Source organism: Mastigoproctus giganteus, chromosome 6 (assembly GCF_048544385.1).
Source record: "Mastigoproctus giganteus isolate SK-2022 chromosome 6, ASM4854438v1, whole genome shotgun sequence".
Classification (NCBI taxonomy): domain Eukaryota; kingdom Metazoa; phylum Arthropoda; class Arachnida; order Uropygi; family Thelyphonidae; genus Mastigoproctus; species Mastigoproctus giganteus.
Window position 1 is genome coordinate 21,965,345 of NC_143580.1, and position 6,647 is coordinate 21,971,991.

A 6,647-nucleotide genomic window follows, 5' to 3' on the forward strand; every position below is an offset into this window, starting at 1 on the left:
TTTAGTGAAATACATAACTTAATCTGTATAGCACTTTCAAAATATTCCTTACTTGCATTATTTTCCTTTTCCTCTAAAGCATTAAAAAAAAAATTGGTCCTTGTGTTTTCTTGTATGTAAATTAATATGGTAACAATGAAACATATTTTCATGTTAAATTACTTTATGGTACCACCCTGTACACATGAACAAAAAATCTGATCTTGGAACTAGATCCATACTCCAGCAAAGGTTGCCTAATCTTGCTGTAGAAATCCAATTCTGCCAGATTTTTTGCAGAAACTAAGGTAATAATGCTGCGGTTGCCTTTGTGGTTATTACAATGTGATAAAAAGACTAACTGATAAAACAGGCTGATAAAAAAAAAAAAAAAAAAAAAACTTACACACTAATATAAATGTGAAGTTTGGTATTCCTTCAGTATAGCTTTGACTTTTGATCAATGTCACTGATTGTATTAGAATTCAAGAAGTATGGACGTAAATAAATCTGATCTCTTACTGTTGTTGTACCAAGTACATCTCATACCCACTCATAATTTTAGGATGAACAATTAGGGGGATTTTAACTTTCTAGATATTAACTGGAACTTGGGGATCAGTCACTTGCACACTAGCAAAATTTTTGTGGATTTATTGGATGCCCATTTTCTATAGCAGCATGTTAGAGAAGCAATGAAAGAAAACAATACTCGATCTAATTATCAGCAGCAAATCTCCATGCTTTAAGAACCTGAGGGTAAAAGGCCTTATGGGTGGCAGAGATCACAGTGTGCTGATGTGGGATTTACTTAAATACATAATTACTGTCAAGGGAAAGGCTTTTGGAGGAGTGACTACAGTGGTCTCAGACAGTTTTTGAATTCTATACAGTGGGACCATTGATGACGTTACCACCAGTGAATTTTAAATGGGAACCATTCAAGGATGTAATAGTAGGAGCTAATAGACTTTTCAAACCAACTAAGGAATACTGTTCAAGGCTTGCCTAAATGGATGTCGGATGAATTAATGAGAGTCGTGGCACTGAAGAAAAATGCATGCAATGTATATAAATTATCAGGTGACACAGAAGCCTATGCTAGAAATAAACTAGTCTGTAATCAAGTCACAAAGGAAGTTAGGCAAGCTAGGGCAGATTATGAGAAGTCTCTGGCAAAGAATAATGGAAAAGACTTCTTTGATTAAAATGCAGTTAAGCCCGCAGTCTGACAATAAACACAAAACTACATGCCTTGCTGTTTGTGCTGTCGAGGAGAGGGAGGTGCTTAGCTTTACTTGGTAGGTCATTACCTTTCATCGCTGTACGTATAATTTTATGTATTTATTATTTGCCGTTTTACCATGTGACTATTTGTTCATGAAACTTAAGTTCTCTTCGGTTTGTGAAACATTAATTCTCTCTAGTGTTACTAGATCTTTTCGATAGCTTGTTAGTTGAAAAATACTGAGGCTACCATCATTGTTTCTCCTCCAAGCAGGAAAGATGAATAGGCAAATTTCTTTTTCTTTCTTTCTTTTTCCATCGTTTTTACATTAATATAATAAATCACAGGTTTTTTTGGTGCCAAAAAGTTAGGTGTGTATTTCAGGTCATTTCATGATTTCTGCTATTCGGAAATAGCAGATCTTCTAGTGCTTGGTGTATCCCCCCCCCCTAGTAGGAGTCAAAAAAAATATATATATATTCATAATGATAGATTATTACAATTTTCAATGCTGAAAAGTAAGGTGTTGCTTTTATTTCGAGTCATTTTGTGATTTCTGCTGCGTTTCGAAATCGCAGGTTTTCTGCTGTTTAGCGTCTTTTTTTTTTTTTTTTTTTAGCTAATTCCATTACTTTCCCTTAGTGGAGAGGAAAGTGGCATGTAGGATGTGGCTTGTTTCTGTCAATCACGTTGATGGTTTTGCTTTTGATAATCCTGCTCACACTGTTGACAAACTGAATAGGTTCTTTGCATCTATATTCATGCATGAGTTGTTTACAAAGGGGAATTCCTGATATTTAACAAAATCTAACAGGGAGCTTTCATAAGGAAGGAGATAAATCAGAAATTATACACCAATTAGCCTGATGTCCCACATCTACAAGTTGTTTACAAGGGCCGTTACTAACAGATCAGAAAGAATACTTGATGAGAATCAACCGAAAGAGCAAGCTGGCTTTAGGACAGGATTCTTAACTATGGATCACCTTCACCTGATATTACAGCTAATGGAGAAAGCAAATGAATATAAAACACCATTATACCTGGCATTTGTGGATTATGAAAAGGCAATTGACTCCATACAGCATAAGGCAATGTTTCAGGCACTGGAAAGACAAGGTATAGATACCCCATACGTTATGATTTTGAAGAAAATATATGAGAATGCTACCTCCTTTATTAAACTAGATAAAGACAGCAGCAAATTTAAAATTGAGAAAGGAGTTCGACAAGGAGACACTATCTCCAAAGTTGTTTACTGCCACCCTTGAGGAAGCTTTCAGAAGGTTAGACTTGTCGCAGAAAGGAGTCAATGTGAATGGAGAGTACCTAAACCATTTACAATTTGCAGATGACATTGTAATCTTAAGTCCCAATCCCAAAGAATTAAGAGGAAAATCTTAAATCAATTATGCAGAGTTAGTAAGGATTTCGAACTAAAGATGAGTATGGCTAAAACAAAAGTAATGATGAACAAGTATGACACAGAAAGGGATATAATCACTGAAGGAGCAGTAATTGAAAAGGTGGATTCATATACTTATCTGGGACAAGTCATTAGCTGTAATAATGATAAATGGTTGGAAGTCAAGAGAAGAATAAATTTCGGATGGATAACATTCAAGAAATAGTCACATAGCAGGGAGAAATATACCAATTTGTCTGAAACATAATGAACCAATGTATACCCCCCACCATGACTTATGGAAGTGAAACTTGGGCACTTACCAAAAGAAAGAAAGAGAAGCTGAAAACCATGCTGCAAAGAATGGAAGGAATTATATTAGGAATCAGACTGTTAGATAAGAAAAGAAACATGGATTAGGCAGCAAACACAAATAAAGGACATTTTTATCAAAACTAAAAGAACTGAAATGGATTTGTGCAGGACACAGCTCAAAGACATGATGACAGATGGACTAAGAAAATAACAGAATGGTACAAAAGAAGAGCTAAAAGAAAACCTGGAAGACAACAATGGAGATGGACAGATGAAATTCACAAGTTCATGGATAGTAAATGAATGGCCATTGCACAAAACAGAAGGAACTGGAAAGTTGCTGGACAGGCCTTCATCCTGCAGTGGATTGAAAATGACTGATGATGATGATGAATAGGGAGCTAAATGATTTTATGATAACTGAGAGGAAAGGGGGGGAAGAGAAATTGTTGAAGCTTAACATAAAAAAGGTGGATGGAATCTATCCAATTATATTAAGGGAGTCAGCAAAGGAGGTAAGCAAACCCTATGGACTGGAGATATGCAAATATATCCCCAATTCAAAAAGGGGGATTAAAGGGTAATTGATTGAGTAATTAAAGGGTAAAAAATTGAGTAATTACAGATCTCTTAGCCTAACTTCTGTTCTGGGGGAAAATAATGGAGTCTCTGGTTGAAGATATAATGCAGGATTATCTATACAGGAATGCACTTATAGTGCAGTTACAGCATGGATTTGTTACAGGAGGTCAATCTTATCTGACCAATTTAATTGACTATGCTGAAATAACAAAGGAAGTGGATGAAAAAAAATAAGTTTGATATCATATACATGGATTTCAGGAAAGCCTTTGACACTGTTGCACATAAAAGACTGCTGTACAAATTGGAGCAGTATGGCATTAAGGGCCACGTTACTACACTGGATAAAGGGATGGTTGAGTGGGAGAAGAGAAAATGGTTATTAATCAGGTAATGTTATTAGTGGAGCTCCCAGGGCTCAGTGTTAGGCCCACTGTTGTTTTCTATATTAATGATAAAGGATATCAGGCTTAATGTCTAAGTTTGCAGATGATACAAAGGTTGGCAGGGCGGTTAATGACAGCAATCAGAGTAACCTGCTCCAACAAGATCTGAAAAAAAAAAAAAAATTTATGGAGATGTGCTGAAAAATGGCAGTAAAAATTTAACATTGACAAATGCAAGGTACTACACACACACAAGTAGCAGTAATCCCAGATTAACATGCCAATTGTGTGGTATTAGTACACTCATGGTAGTGGAAAATGAAAAAGACATGGGGATAATTGTGCAGTCAGATATGAAGTTCTCTGAACAATGCAGACAGGCTGCCAAGACAGTTCATGATAGTATCCTATTCTACCAGAAAAGACCAGGACGTTATTGTGAGATGTAACATGTATCATAGCATTAAAACTGATGCCGCAACAGAATGATGAGGGAAAGACGCTGATCATCAATTATTTTACAATCTATGAAAGGGGTGGGGGGGGAGAGAGATACTGACTTAGTTGGGTTACAAGAGGAACACCTAATATGATAACATTTAAATATAAGATTAAATAAAGAGTGAAAATTTATTCATTTTCACTGCCTTTTTATATGCATTTATATTTTTTGGCAACCAAAAATATAGAAAGGTACCTCTTTTTTCCATTTTGGAACCAAGTCTAGTCAACCCCCCCCCCCCCCCCAATTAGAATGGTTTGCACACAAGAAACAAATTCCTTTGGTGTTACTGTCCTGTTCCACTAATCTTTTTAGGACATTTTTTGAAAATTCATTAATTTCAAATAAATACTGAAAAAAAAAAAAAAAAAAAAATGTAATACTGTTTGCTAATAATTCTAAATATGACACTAGTATCTGCCATCAGAGCGGACTAAGTGCCCATCAAATATTGAAACCGTTTTTAAAATTACTGAGCATCATTAAATAAAACATTTTTTTATCACTTTAAAAATAAATTTTTTTATCAATTTAAAATTTCCGCACAAAAAGCAGAATACTAATTACAGCACACGAAGCTTCTTTGCTGGGTAAGAAATTTTGTCGAACACTTAAACATATATTACTTTCCACAACATTAATTTGAAATTTTTTTATAAAATTTATAAAGTGCTACTTCATAAAAGACCTATTAGTAACTATATAAGCAGAATTTTAATGATATGATGCACTGATAAATTTTTTCAGCCAAACAATGAAAAAAATCAAGCTTACATTTAAACACCTAAAAATTAAAATATAAAAAATTAAAATTAATTTTATGGGTCAACTGATATGGATAAACTCATGCACATTCAGGGTCTTTAGGGAAATCATTATTTAAAATAACACAGAGTAATTACAGAAAAATGACAGACACGAATAAAGATAAATATGCAAAAACTCACACAAGAATATCAATATACGTAGGGGAAGCTGGCCGTAGGCAAAGGCCCTAATATTAAGTTACACAACACTTAACAGACCTGCAAAATCACAATAGTTTAAATTTTGCTTATTGCAACTAGAATACAAACTCTACACAATTTTGATACTTTTATAAAACAATGACTATATCTTCTCTCAACGAATTGCAATCTCCAACCAGACGCTATTCAGAGAAATTGTCAACGCAAAACAAAATACACATCCTCCGGTCCAAGAGTATTTAAATGAAAGATTTTTACCAAATATCCCTGAACCCGTTTATGCTGATATTTTATAATTTAAACAAGAATTATTTAAGGCAGAGTTTTGTAAACTGTAACGAGCAACCCTCGGAAAGTGGTTTACATACGGATGACTGGATTGAGAACTACTTTTTTTTTTTTTTTTTTTTTTAAGTTTGGAACATGAGGGATGAGTTTCTAAATTTTAATTGATTAGTGCAAATTTTTATTATATGAATGAAGGGAACTAAACAAATAAAACACAATAAACAAATACCGCAAAAAAAAGTTAGTTGTAATATAAGAATATTCCATTTCTCATAGCATAAGCAATTAAAAATGGGCACTTCGGGGAACTTAGTACTACCCTTATCGTAGCAACCAGATAGCACACTTAGTAGAATTCCAGTCTTCCCTGAACCGGATGGAAAAGACCCAAAAAGTTCGAAACTGATCAATGACCTTTGATAGGATATTATGATGTGGTTACAAAGGAACTGGATTCAAAAAATAATTTTGATATCATATATTTGGACTTCAGGAAAGCTTTTGACACTGTTATGCATGGAAGACTATTGTACAAATTGGAGCACAATGATATTAAAGGAAAGTTGCCACAATGGATAAAAGGATGGTTGAGTGGGAGAAGACAGAGAGTGGTAATTAAGGAATGCTGCTCTTCGTGGACTAATGTTATTAGTGGAGCCCCACAGGGTTCGGTGTTGGGTCCTCGGTTGTTTTTTATATTTATCAATGATATTGATGAAAGTATATCAGGCTTAGTGTCGAAGTTTGCAGATGATACAAAGGTTGTCAGGGTTGTTAATGACAGTAATGGCAGTGTGCTATTGCAACAGGATCTAGATAATTTGGGCAGATGGGGTAAGAAGTGGCAATTGAAGTTTAACCTTGACAAATGCAAAGTACTGCATATGGGTAGACGTAACCCCACAGAAACGTACCAACTGTGTGGTACTACACTTAAGGTGGTAGAAAATGAAAAAGACCTGGGAGTAATTGTGCAGTCAGATATGATGTTTTC

At 34.7% G+C, this 6,647-nt stretch overlaps 1 protein-coding gene across 2 annotated transcripts in view; it reads right to left on the reverse strand.

Annotated features, from left to right (window-relative positions):
- Positions 1-5,503, reverse strand: part of lwr (ubiquitin conjugating enzyme lesswright) — a 38,051-nt gene extending 32,548 nt beyond the window's left edge. The window contains exon 1 of one of the 2 annotated variants that reach the window (XM_090375017.1): positions 5,347-5,503. The gene's annotated coding sequence lies outside the window, so the exon portion shown is untranslated. Of the gene's footprint in view, positions 1-5,344 lie in introns of both variants that reach the window. The other variant, XM_090375016.1, reaches the window with a different exon arrangement.
- Positions 5,504-6,647: the final 1,144 nt, after the last annotated feature.